General features: G+C 45.3%; 1 protein-coding gene across 3 annotated transcripts in view; it reads right to left on the bottom strand.

The window, feature by feature from the left end:
• The window catches only part of hnf1ba (HNF1 homeobox Ba), a 29,636-nt gene extending 16,447 nt beyond the window's left edge, over positions 1 to 13,189 (bottom strand). For all 3 annotated transcript variants that reach the window (XR_014729992.1, XM_084675091.1, XM_084675092.1), the window contains exon 1: positions 13,017 to 13,189. The gene's annotated coding sequence lies outside the window, so the exon portion shown is untranslated. The remainder of the gene's footprint in view (positions 1 to 13,016) is intronic.
• Positions 13,190 to 14,007: the final 818 nt, after the last annotated feature.

The raw sequence follows: 14,007 nt of genomic DNA, 5'->3' as shown, positions 1-14,007 counted from the left end.
AATTGGGTCACAGCTAAATCACCCACTGTCCATAGACTGTCCCTTCAAATGACAAGTTTGGCTGATAGGAATGATAGATTGTGGGGCTAAATGTATAGACCAATGCCTAAGGAAACTGGATTTTGTATTTCATCTCATAAATTAAATATCATCTACAAACAAGTTAATACCGAGTTAGGTAGTAAAGTAATAGCCTGCATACAAGTAAACCTACACAACGTGGGTTGGGTAAAGCCTATGAAAACATAAATTAGACTTTGTGTATGGCCTATATCAAAAGTTTAGTGGTGGCAGACTAAAGAATAGCTGGTCAATTTGCACCATTTTGTGAATTATGTTATTATTAAACCAGAGGCCACTATCCAGGACACTTGTCAATCAAGAAATCCCTGTAAATCAAACAACATGTGCATGTTTTTTTCCTATGTGAGAAATTAATGAATCAAGGCTCTGCTAAGTTTTATATTTAAAATAACATTGTTGTGATAATGGGGCGTAAGAAAATCAGCCCAAAAAACATTGTAGCCTAGAGATGTATGTTTAGAAGATGACTGGGCTCATTCTTAATCCTTCCATTTTCACAAGCCCTCATCTCGATATCTGTCAACCATTAACAAAATATAATAACAAACCACAAAAAACTGTTTATCCAGAACACAGGCCACAAGGCCTGTTGTGAAAGCAGGACCAAGCAATGGAGCGTAGCAAGGAACACGGAACAACCACTGCATTCTCACATGAGTTAGTGACACAGGGAGGGTTGAGCAACAGGGACAGTTAGCATCCTGACAGGGACAGTTGGAGGCCCAAGCACCTGCAGTCCCGTGACCCCCTCAGCTCAAACGCCACAGCGGCACCTAGAGTTTAACATGAGGCCCCAAGGGTCCCGTTTAGAGTGTCTCCTGTTACACGTCCACAGTTCTGTCCACCGTCATCAGGCTTCTGATTATGACAGAGACACTCTATATGACAGCTGGACTGCGGCCAGGATGAGAATGTAGGACTGGAGCTTCACATTCTAGAACTATTTACTGATTAGACTGTTGCTTATCTGTTGGATGTCCAGTAGAATATTAAAATGTACACAAGGCAAAACAAGAAGACCACCAAAGTTTATGCAAATCCCTTGCTCATGTCCATGTTCAGGTGTCCACCCTTGTTTGCCTAGACAACACTGTTGTCTTTCACTTGGTCAAAGTCAAACAAGCTTCCTTACCTGCGCCACAGACAATATGAGTGTCTCTCGGACAGTTAAATTTCTTATTTCTTATTATTATTTCCCCAGTGGTGAAATGAAAAAGAATGACTGGGAAGGGGAAAAGGCAGCAACGTATTCACTTAAAGTGTGTGATTAAAATGTGTGGCTTATATGAGAGAGACATGCCGTAGAGTGAGAGGGCTGAGAAGCCGTGTCCAGTCCAGGCCAAACTGTTGTCACTTTTCATGGCATGTAATCATTCCAAGGGTTATGGAAGGTATAATGAGCATAGGTGATGAACCAACCTGTTTCTGACTGCCACTCAGGTCATCAGTGACCTCTCTCCCCTTACCACCCCCCCCCCCCCCCCCCCACACTCCCACCCCCTCCTCCAGACACACACACTCCAGTTCAGGGCAAAGAGCGGAACGTTTGGAAACTGACTGACTGAAAAGGGCAAGAGCTGCATGGCATGTGCGTGAGACTGGGGAACCAGAGACCATGTCCTGTTCCGAAGAGTAACCTGGACCTTACCCTCACTCTGCCCTCCCTGACCACCGTCAGAATCTCCTTGTGACACACAGAACAAGAATCATTCCTGTCCTTCTTTTAAAGCAACACCATTTCGACATTATTCCACGTTTGGAAATCCACTTACTTTTGTTGTACATACGCCACCAAGTTATATTTCTAACTTTGGAAAGAATGTTGACAAAGGTCGTCTCAGTCCTAACCATTTCAACAATAGAATTGTTTAAATCTATATCGTTTTATATGTGTTTGCTATCTACAGTGGCTCAGGGCAAATGAAAGGGAGCAACTATTCACACCTACACAAACAAAGGGAAAGTTTAATTAAAAAGTAGTGGAGGATCGGTTTACATGCTTTTAGTACAGTTTGATTACCACTGTACACTATAAACAAATCTGCCAAGTAAACATGCTGATGGGACCTTTTTATTAATCCAGGATATGCCACTGTGATCAAGACTCACTTCTACATTGACTATCTGGGAGGAAAACAAGGCTGTGGTCATGCTTAAGATCGTATTTTCTGGCTGTATTACTTTTGCCTGGGTGACCCCCAGGCCAGATAAGCCTTACTGTAATCAATTGGCTTTGGAGGATGTCATGATTACGGAAAGCTAAGGCTATCTGTCATAAATCCATCAGTGGTTTGATTGATTGACTGATTGATTGAAGTACTGTGATTGCTTCACAGTGGTTTCTATGGAGATTGGTTTCTATGTAGGATGTGGAAGCTGCTGTCCTGTAATGGGATGTTATTGCCAGGATCACAGGGATGACCCCCCCCCCCCCCACACACACACACACACAAGACATACACACCACACACACACACAAACTCACAGATACACAGCTTATCGACCCGCAAATTCAGGGATTCAGGAAGACACTGAAGATGACAAATCTTTTATCTGCTCCTCCTTCTTCTTAAACATGACCTGTGTCTGATCCTTGCCTGGGAGAGTGAGAGAGGCTCAGGCTGCAAGGCTGTGGCCCACAGTGCCGGTCTGACAGGGACCGTGTTGGCTCTGTCAACACACCCTCGAGGGCGTGCGTTTCTGTGGGTTTTTCTTGAACCTGGTCCAAGACTTGAAAGTCTTTTGACTGTGTTTGCTCTCATGAGTGCAAGAGGTGTGTGTGTGGTCAGGGATTTGAGTTTTTGCCTTCTTTTCCTTTTGTTCAATCCTGTCAGATCATAGAAGCTTTGAGGTTACACGGTCATTCATCAGCTAAGCTGCAGAGTACACTGTTCCCTCTCTCTCAGTTCCTTTTGCTCTCACTTCCTGGTCTCCATCTCTCCCTGAACGTCACCTGTTTCCCAGACCATGTCCTCTCTCTTTCCCTCTCTCGCTCTCTCTGTCTTTTCTTCCTCCCTCAGTCTGACTGAAATGTGAGGCGTGCAGGAGGTAGACATCTCCCCTGCATCTGATCTACTGGACATAAAGGATTTAGCCCCTGAGGTAGCGTGAGGTAGCTTGCTTGTCGGGGCAGTGCGACCCCTGGCATCCCACGCCCACCTCACAGCTGCAGGCGCAGTCTGCTCCCGGCACCAGCCGAGACAGGCTGCTCACCACAGCACTGATTCATTCTGTCAGCCTTAAGCCTCCAGCCTTCAGCAAGCCTGGCCCTCGCAGAGGTATTCACTGGAGTTTCAGGGAACAGAAGCAGCCTAGACACAGAGTCTCCCAACATCATCAAACTCTTGTTCAAAACAACTGTTTGCTTGTTTTGTGCCTGTATAGATTTCCACCCTGTTGTTTTAATAACATCCAATCCAACATCATTCTACAATGATTGGAACAGCTGATATTTGCCAAACAAAGTTTGTCTTCTCTGGTGGGGTTGGGATTGTCAGGAACCTTTCTGTGTGTGGCAGGGTAAACCAAAAAGAGACCAGAGGGTTTCCAGCCTTCCTCCCTCTCCACCCACCCCAGCCTCCCTCCCTCTCCACCTGCCCTAGCCTCCCTCCCTCCCCCCCAGCCTCCCTCCCTCCACCCACCCCAGCCTCCCTCCCTCCAGCCCAGCCTCCCTCCCTCTCCATCCACCCAGTCGCCCTTCCTTCCTCCCTCCCTCCCTTCCTCCCTCTCCATCCACCCAGTCTCCCTTCCTTCCTCCCTCCCTCCCTTCCTCCCTCTCCACCCACCCCAGCCTCCCTCCCTCCAGCCCAGCCTCCCTCCCTCCCTCCACCCACCCCAGCCTCCCTTCCCTCTCCATCCACCCAGTCTCCCTTCCTTCCTCCCTCCCTCCCTTCCTCCCTCTCCACCCACCCCAGCCTCCCTTCCCTCTCCATCGTCCCCAGCTGCAACCTGCTGCTGTTTCTCTGGCTGGCCGGCCTGCTGGCTGTCAATATTGACTCAGGGATTGAAGCAACAGCCACTTTGTCAGAGTATAGGGGCCCGGACACAGTATCTCTATGACTCCAGGTGAAAACACAACATGGCTGGCCATCTTGACTAGGTTTCCTCACACACAGTCTCTATCCTGATGGAGTTACTTTGGCTTATAAGCTCAGTCTGGTCATATTTTCCTTAAAATATATATTATTTTGTCAGTGTAACACTTTTGTCAAACCTCTACCTTTGCACTGTACCTTTGTCTCTGGCTTTGCCTCGTACCATCTTATGCTGGCCAATAAAACCGGGTCTCTGACATAACAGTGCCAGCATCAAACAAAGTGACTCAGGTAGAATAAATGAGGCTAAAAAACACACATGCACACTGACGCATGACAAAGAAAACTTCAAGGTAAGTGTTTGGCCCACCACCGGGACAACCAAAGCTCTTTTTTTTCCTCAGGTGAAACTAGAGGAGTCCCAGAGCTGAGTGAAAGGTCAAATTAGATAAATGTGTCAGCTTGGCTCTTGTGCTCTGTTTGCTATGGATGACTAAAACAGACATGGAGACAATTCACTAAGTAGATCTCACACCTTCGCCGGAGCCAAGTGCCAACTCCCCCCCCCCCCCCCCCCCCCCCCCCCCACACACACACACACACACACACACACACACACACACACACACACTGCATCCATCCCTGCACAGTTGAATCCAAACTGCAAACTCTGTCTTCATTTTCCTTAGTTTGAAGGCCACAAAGTCTAAACACACACTGGCCTCTTGATATATTCCAAAAGCGGGCCAGGACTTCAGAAACATTAAAAAAATGTATTTTCCACCTGTGTTCTGAATAGGAAACCATGCAGGTCACACATACTGGAAAGCATGAAGATAGACAATTTCCCCATCCCCATGATAGAATGGCAACCTTTATTCCCTAGTTATACATTACTGATGTTGAACTGGTACCGGACAGAATTGTTTTTACATGTTTGTCGCTGGCTCAAGCCCTCCACAGTGTCATGATGGTATCTGTGGGTTTCAAACCAATGATCCATGACACATGTGGCTCTGAAACCCTTCAAAATAACTCAAAGCTCCCTTTGTTCATGCACTGTAACTGCATGTGTAGGTAAACTGTAGGGTCTTGTGCCTCAATACAATTGTTGACCTCATTGCTGCCATCTAGTGGAAAGTACGCACATAGTACACACAAATACACACGTTTACATTTAGTCATTTAGCAGACGCTCTTATCCAGAGCGACTTACAGTAAGTACAGGGACATTCCACAACGTCATTTTGCACGGCGGGGAATCGATCCGGTAACCTTCTGATTATTAGCCCGATTCCCTACCCGCTCAGCCACCTGACTCCCACACACACACACAAACACACCCAGAGGTAAGTAAAGAATCCCACAGACCCCAAACACACACACCAATAAAGAGCCAAACACACTCAGAATACAAAATACACAAACACAATAACCCAAAATTGATTAGACAGCCCATGTTTGACAGTTCCAAGCTTAGGCGTGTTCATTTGTAATGCATTGTCTAAGTAAAACCTGTACACACACTAGAGAGATTCTGGACGACAGACAACCCATTTGCACCCACTCAGTGGTTAGAAATACCAAAGTGCAACATTGTACTTTGTCACAAGCATGTGACCAAACGAAAAGTGAAAAGCCCTCTTTCTTAAAAAATATATTTGTAGTTGAGTCTGATGTTTGACACCTGCCCACAGGAAACAGCCAACAGCCTTGGAAATGTTCCCAGACAGCATTACACTTACTAGTGACTGAGATTGACTATGATGGAGTGCTAAAGAAAACTTATATTACTCTCAACCCAATCAACACGTGGAATCCAATTTCCTGTCTTCGATGGATTTGCTTGAAGCCATTAAGAAGGCAGGGGGTCTATTGGGGTGCGATGGGGGGGTGCAGGGGTGTGTGTGGGGGGTGCAGTGGGGGGGTGCAGGGGTGTGTGTGGGGGGGTTACTCTCCCAGAACTGATTCAAACACAAGTGGATTTCCTGAGTTTGAATCCCCCACTGCTCCGCATGAGCGCTGCACAGCCCCCCCCCCCCCCCCCTCCCCCACCGCTGTCCCCATCCTGGGACGGCGTGGAGCGTGTCGGGCTCTTCTCCGTGACTCCGTGACCCTCAGCTGTCCTGGCCAGAGCTGGTACCAGCATCGGCCTGATGTTTGGCCGGGCGTCAGGAGATCATGCGACTTTAATCCCTCCCAGTCCTCCACCTCTTCTGCTTCCCCCCCCCCCCCACACCCACCCCACCACCCTGTTTCCCTTTCTCCTCCTCTACACAACTAAAGATTCAGAGGTAATTACCTGCTTGGCTTCCTCTGCGATTAAAGCCGGTTCACAGCACCCTCATTAATGCAGAGGCACGTACACCTGCCGTTAGCCGCCACAAGAAGTGGAATGTTCTGACTAAGACCCTGCAGAACAAACATTGGCTGGCAGGCAGGCACACACACACACACACACAGACTGAGAACACCTAGCACAAAAGGCACAGGCAATCAAGAACCTTTTTTTAAAGGCCCCACACACCGATATATTAGTATATGTACTGTCGCTTACGAGTTTTTACTTGTTCCTTCATCAGAATCTTACAACCTGTGAAGGATGCCAATAAACAGGGCAATAAACCTGAAAATGTGACAGTAGCAAAAATGACCTTTAGTGTCAAGATTTTTTTTCAGTCAGCAATTGATTTCCTTGCTCTGACAGCCACAGTAGCAGGTTATCTCTACCAGTCTATGAGCTCATTTTATTTCTCTTTTTTGTTAAGTGTTAATGTATAACTGAATGTGTGAGGAATCAGCACATTTCCCTTTTCCTCAGACACCAATCGATGTCCGTGTGGCCTGAGGGAGCCAAGGCTAAATGGGATCTTTGTTGGGTGTGTTTACTGTACCTCATCCATCCTGTCACAGAAAATAAACACCCTGCCCAAGATTTGAGGCAGTATTCGATTGTAAGCCCTATAATTCAATGAGAAGAATTGCGTAACTCTCTTAACATCCTCTGTGCGGATGTTCCAACTTGTGTGACAGTGAAGCACAGAAATACAATTGAAAGGCATCTGTACGGTTACAAAATAATTACTTCATGTGGAGAGGGAAACAGAGATGATGAATGTGTCATTTTAGACAACCGATAAACAGTGGGGTACATGGGCCAGGTAAACACAGTCAGTGTAGCTCTGTCATCACAGAATGAGGTTATCGTGATCAAGACGTACTCGGGCCACTTGATCACAAGATAAAGCAGGGTGGTAGCCACTTTGTTCTCTCTGAAGTGTATTACTATTTGTTTGCACAAAACACTGGTTTTGATTCAAAGTTGTATGCAACTCAAGAGCTGCCTGGTTCTACCATGTTTGTTCAAGTTGGTTTCCAACGAAAACAAATACTTCTCGGGCCCCGTGCCACCTAATGTGAAACCAAAGTTATCTATTAGATCATGAGTAAAGAGAAAAGCTTCACACTCAATCAACCGTGGCGTCTGTCTAGTCCCTCTCATGCAGGACCAGGCCATAGCTTCCAGTGAGTTGCTGTCACCAGGCTGGACTCTCAGCCCAGCCCATCCACTACACCTCTGCTCTGACACAACGACATGTTTGTCATCTGATGCCTTCTTTGTCATTCAAGATGAAGATCTGTATTCTGATATCAATGGATGACTGACGGACGTGTGACAAACTGCTAAATAATGGAACACATGTCTTCATGGTTAAATATGAGTTTTACAGTTGTGTAATCTACATGTTGTGAGAACAGTTAAAGGCAAAACATCAGGAGACTCTGATGTGCAGGGGGAATAGCTGAGGCAGATTTGACGCAGGTCAATAAGTACCCAAGTCTGTCACTTCTCTGTAGGATATTGGTTTTTCTCCGTGCATTTCTTTTTGTTATTTTTGGCACCAAAACTATCCGGTCAAGGGTTCAAGGCAGTGACAATCAGTGAGGTTAGAGTGCAGGCAGGACAGAGAGACAGTGATGGAGTTGTGCGAAGGTGCCAATACCAGTGCCCAGATCCGTCCCCTCCTCAAACTCACCCACCTGGCTCATCCCTCCCCCCGTCCCCCCGACTGGACTCTGGCCCCCTGTCTCTTCACGCTCCTCTGCTCTTCCCTTAAATGAATTCATCCGCACATCTCTGTCTCTCCAACACCACATTAACCCTGGCCACGGGAGGCATCCTTCTGGAAAATATGTCCCTCAGTGCTACATCAGTTTGACCCCTCCAGCCCCTCCAGCCCCCCCCCCCCCAGCCCCCTGCCTCCTCCAACCCCTCACTTTGGGCTTGCTTCACCTGCATTTCAACATAGCTCCCCAGGCCAGCTCATCGCTCACAGGGTCTCTGTGACTTTACTGAGGCCCGTCGTATGAGGAACACTGGGTCTGTAGACGACGGGGGCCCTCCCAGTGGGAAGATAATACATGGATATCTCCACATGGATATCTCCAAGATCTCTGGAGATATCCATGTATATCATGCATGGATATCATGCACCAATCATGGAATACTAGTCCATCTCCATTATTTCCATCCTGAGGGCCTAAGTCATTGCACTGGGTCACGCTACATTGGCTGCTATCTGGAGGACAGAGAAAATCTATTTGGGAGGTCATTAGCTCATGTCCTGGACTAGTCATGCAGGGCTGGGTTGTAGATTGAGACATGGTGGCTGCCCCGACCCACCAACTGTATGAGTACCCCCTACCTGTGGGACTTCCTCATCCCTCTGACTCCCCCGACCCCCTGCATGACCCTCGGTCCCTCTGCCCACCCAGTCCACCCTCCACCCCCCTCCCTTCCTCCCCCTCCCTAATCCTTGGCTGGTCTGCATGCTCAAATAGACCTTGAGGAGAGTCAGGGCCAGGTAAAGCCCTATAACAGCTCAAATGAGATAAAAGATCTTGTTTATAACACCTTTAAAATCCTAAGAGAGCAATGAAGACCTCTTAAATTATATCTGGCAACACTTATATTGTCTTGAGACTAATTTCAATCCACTTTTGAGAGTGTGTAATGCCTCTATAGGGAGAACAGGCCTACAAAATATAGTAGCGCTATATTCTTATGTCTCAGTTCATTTTGCCACATGTAATACTTAATAGATATTTGTAAACTTCAGGGTGCATGAAGGCACTGAGCAGTGAGCAACACTGGCTCCAACTTTGTCTGAGTGGTGGATGAAGGGGTGAAGGTGGAGAAATAAAACAAAGCAGAGGCTGAGGATGAAGATGATGAGAAGAATGTGAAGGAGAACAAAGAAAAGGAAGTGGAAAAGGAAGAGAAGGAGAAGAAGGATCGAGAAGGAAGAGGAGGAGGAGATGGAAGAGGGAGGAGGAGATGGAAGAGGAGGAGAAGGAAGAGAAGGAGGAGTGGAGTTTCACTGGGACTCATAAAGCATTGCATCGCTTTATGACTCCGTTGCACAACATCACATGCCTCTTCTGGCTGGATACAACCTGAGATAAGACCAGAGTCAAATGCCAAGCTCTCTCTCTCTACGCTTTTCACCTACTCCCTCTGCCGTTTTCACACACTCTCTGCCGTCTCCACTCCATAGACCCCGACAGATCATTACTGACCACAACAGACTACCACAGATAACCTCAGACAGCTACAGACAGACAAGGCCCCCACAGACCACAACAGACGAGCAGTACAAATCCCTGTGGAACTCTGTGGGCTACTGTTGACCACCACAGACCAGTATATTTCTCTTAAAGCTGAGAAGGTCCGTGAAGCTCTCAGATGCCCTTGTTGCTCAGTTTCTATAAATCATGTCTTTATGACAAGCTGATTGCCTTATCCTTGACAGCCGCAAAAGGCAATAAAGTGGCAGGGTTACAAGCTGGAGGACCATAAACAGATGTGGTTAAGACTGGAGGTGGGTACGTAGTAGTGACCGGGAGAACCGGTGATCACATTTTGGTCAATAGCAACCATGTTTTCTTATTGACAAACAAGAAAAGGATCACATTTTGACACAACCTGTTTATATAACCCATAGGATTTTGCCAGAGTATCCAACCTGGTTTGTTTTTATGTATGTGTGTCTGCATATGTGTGTGTGTGTGTGGTGTGTGTGTGTGTGTGTGTGTGTTTGTGTGTGAGGGCGTGTGTGTGCGAGTGTCTGGGGTTACAAAACTTGCGGCCAATGAAAGACCGGAATTTCAACCTTTAACCTGCTTTCCACCTTTTTATACCGTATGTCAGATTACAACATTGGTTTCTCTTACTGAATGTTTCAAAGTTCTTTCTTTTCTCCTTTGTAGATTTGTGTCATGACCCTTTTGCAGTGTTACTCATATATATAATACTATGTGTTGTAAAACAGGATCAACCAATGGAAAACAGACATGACATGAGCTACACTTAAAAAGCAATCAGATGATTCACAAACAGAACACTGTACAGATCCCTCGATGATGCACAGTGTGTCTGTTTCTCTTGATATCCTCTTGCTCGTCCATATCACCGCCATGAGAAACGCGGCCCCCCTCTGAGGTCTAATGTTTGCTTTTTCATTATTCTAAATGGGTATATTAATGAGACAGTGGCACATGAGCGAGACTGGACCACAGTGAACCCGCACAGCGTGACTGCCCCAGAGACTTCCTGCATTGTGTTGCTTAGCTTCATAGCCGCCCAGTCCATTTGGAGGAAGCCATTAGAACAAACTGCTCTCGAGGGCAACACAGCAGACCGGTCATGACTTTTAGAAACTTAATCACCCCTCAGTCCCCTGTGTGCAAGGACAAACCAAGTCCACACACCTTCAGAAATAGTGCAGGACAGGTGAGAGACACTAGGGCCCTTCCATCGACATCATGGCACATTAGTCTAGGAGGAAAAAATCTACATGTTTTGAAACATCATACATACTGTACACCAAAGGTCCCCTGTCTAACCACTGCTCTCCTTCTGTTCTCCCCTTCTGTCTCTTCCTCTCACTCCCTCAAGAAGAGGCATCAGCCAGTATTAATAGGTGCGATGGGATAATCGTTAACTCCCTCACTGTACAGTCTAGGGAAATCCCTGCATTGCTGAGAACCACAATATTTCTTCGTTTATGTTACTTCCTGGTAACCATAGGGCCCTGGTTTGTCCATTCTTCCATGACATTTTTGGAAATGTGGAAATTTTGGGGGGCTAATTTATTTGAAACTTGACTTGAAAGTTTTCCTAATAGTATTTGTTACACCGAGACTGGTATGAATGGCCAGTAATTCTGAGAAGCACAACATTGGATTATAGTGGAAAAATCTACTAAACCAGACAAACTATAAGACTGTCTGAACTAACACCAGTCTTTGGCCTTAGTTTAAGGGTAAGAGACGTTCTTGAGCTTTTTACCCTGCAAAGAGAATGAACATGCATATCTACAAAAGCTGTAAAAGGAGGAGAATCAGATCACAGCACATCTTATCACGCTCTGTGAGCTGTAAAAGGAATCCAAAGACAGACATGTTCTACAGACATGATCAGTATCACAATTGAGATGATTATATTCTGGGGTTAATTGGTGTCTTGAAAAGAGGGTAAATGCATAAATTAAATAGTTTGGTCAAGTAAACTCATGAGATTAATTGTTTAGAAGTAGTAACTTATCAGTATAGAGTGAGCATTAGTATTTGGAAAGAAGAACATTCTTATCATTAACATGACTGAGTCATGTTTAGTACTTGGTAGGTTCTTGTAGGGAATTTGTGTGTATGTGTGTATGTGTTTGTATGACATTCTTCACTAAAACACAAAATGGCACATATTTATTTTAATTGTAATATTGAATCTTAGTAGGCCTGTCTTCAGTCTGAGGTTCAAAGTTCCAATACATGTAATCCTATTTATCCAATCTTAATACAAATTGTTATTGTCCTTCAGACAGTTTTGTAAAACTATTCAGATTTACTGGTAGTAAGTGCAACATAATTTGGATCCAAAAGCCTAGTGTTCCCCTTGCATGGTATTACAACTGTAAGAGAAGGTGCCCCTCTTGTGGACAACTATACAAATAGCATGGGAATCATCCCACACCTTCCACATGATCCAGAATGAGTTCCTACTGTATACAGTATGATCTGCCTACTCATCCTAGTCATGAAAATAGTCACCAAAGCATGACCATGGGGTTGTTTAAACTAGATCCACAAGCAAGAACCACTAAGTCAAAGCCTAAAAGTTTGCCTGAGGAGCCAGTGCATGTTTTCAGAAACACAAGAGTAAGACAGAGATAGACAGAGAGAGTGAGAGAGATGGATTACATAACCCTGTGGTGCAAGGATGTGCATGTGAGAAGGCAAGCAGGACCACAGAGGATGATGCTGACTGTGTCTGACAGAGCCCAGTGGCAGGGACACTGAGATGGTGGTGAACAAGGTCAGTTATGGAATGAGGCCGCCCTCTGTCATGAAATAAGAGGCAAACATCACTGGCCTTACGGGACGCATCATAGAGCAGCCATTTCCAACCTTTTCCACTTTGCGGCCCACTTGCTTAGCTCAAATATTCCCCCCCACAGGAGCCAAACAGTTTACTTTCACAGATACATTTATTTGAGCGATCAAAGAAGACAATGTGTCCTTCAGCGCTACAGTGTCCTTTCACTAAGATCGCCATCACAGAGATCTCTTTCCAGATTGTTGTTTGAAACACAGAAAAACATGTTACATTACATTATCCATTGGGAACAAACATGACAGATCAATTATTTATTGATCTGTCATATTTGTCATAATGTTAACTAACATTACGACTAGCAAGCAAGCTGACAATCAGATAATTGACTATAGGCTGAATTATAATGTAGCTACATATTGTTAGCTAGCCTAGCTAACATTGCTGCTCAAATCCGTTGAAAATGGCTAATGTCAGCGAGCTACTACTAGCGAGTTAGACCTTACCTTAAAAATCGATGTAGGCCTAGCTCGAAACGTACAATTTTAACCCCCTTTCCCTATTGCTTGAAGGGCAGCAACATAGAATCCCATGTACATCATTAATTGTCCTTTGGAGAAATAACCCGAACTCCTCCTAAAAAACGGCATATTGTGTACGATAACTATCATAACTGCTAGCTAGGCTACCGGAAGTGGTTGATCTGACTCACGCAATATTTGGAAGTGATGTCTGTATAGTAAGTTGGTTGACTGGACCATAGACATAATACATTTATTTTGGCCTACGTATTTTTCATATTTTAGATTTCATTGGTTTGGGGGCCCATCAGTATTACCCTAATGGACCACTAGTCGGCCGCCCGCGGCCCATGGGTTGTGAATCGCTTGGCTGTCGTAGATGAAAACAACAACAAAAATCCGTAACAAAAACAATATATTTTTTTATGATGAAGCAATTGAAAAGCACCAAACAATCTTACAGCCCTGGGTTATGTAGGAGTTAAGCGCTACCCTCTGAAATGTACTATATCATGTGGCTCTTTAGTTATTCAATCCTTGGGGCCTCTACATAATAAGGTATCCGTACTGAATGTTTCTATCAACTGGCTGTTAGCTAACCACACACTCTGGAACAGCGGGAACACCTATTTGCTGCTGGAGATTTATAAGCAGGCTCTGTATAGGCCTACCTGTAATTCGCTTCCACAGTGCTAAGGGAACAAAGACAGCATAAGTATAACCTTGCTAAGAGTTCTCTGTTACCCAAGTACAGGGGAAAGTCTGGTGTAGATAATATAAGATCCTCTATTGTAGAGTAGTTTCTTCTGCTTCCACTAATAATTAATTAGCCACTTTCCTTTAATCCACAAAGTATTTGCATAAAGGTTTCTTACTCTGGTCTATACTTATGTTCCTGCCTGAAACTTCACCCAGTTGGCATTTATTCACAACTTTAATGCAAGTGGTGCTCCCAGAAGTAAAAAAACAGAAGAAA

The sequence above is a fragment of the Hypomesus nipponensis genome, chromosome 15, assembly GCF_054491055.1.
Source record: "Hypomesus nipponensis isolate SF chromosome 15, ASM5449105v1, whole genome shotgun sequence".
NCBI lineage: Eukaryota > Metazoa > Chordata > Actinopteri > Osmeriformes > Osmeridae > Hypomesus > Hypomesus nipponensis.
The sequence above is the reverse complement of the archived record's forward strand: the minus strand, read 5'-3'. Positions and strand labels throughout refer to the sequence as shown.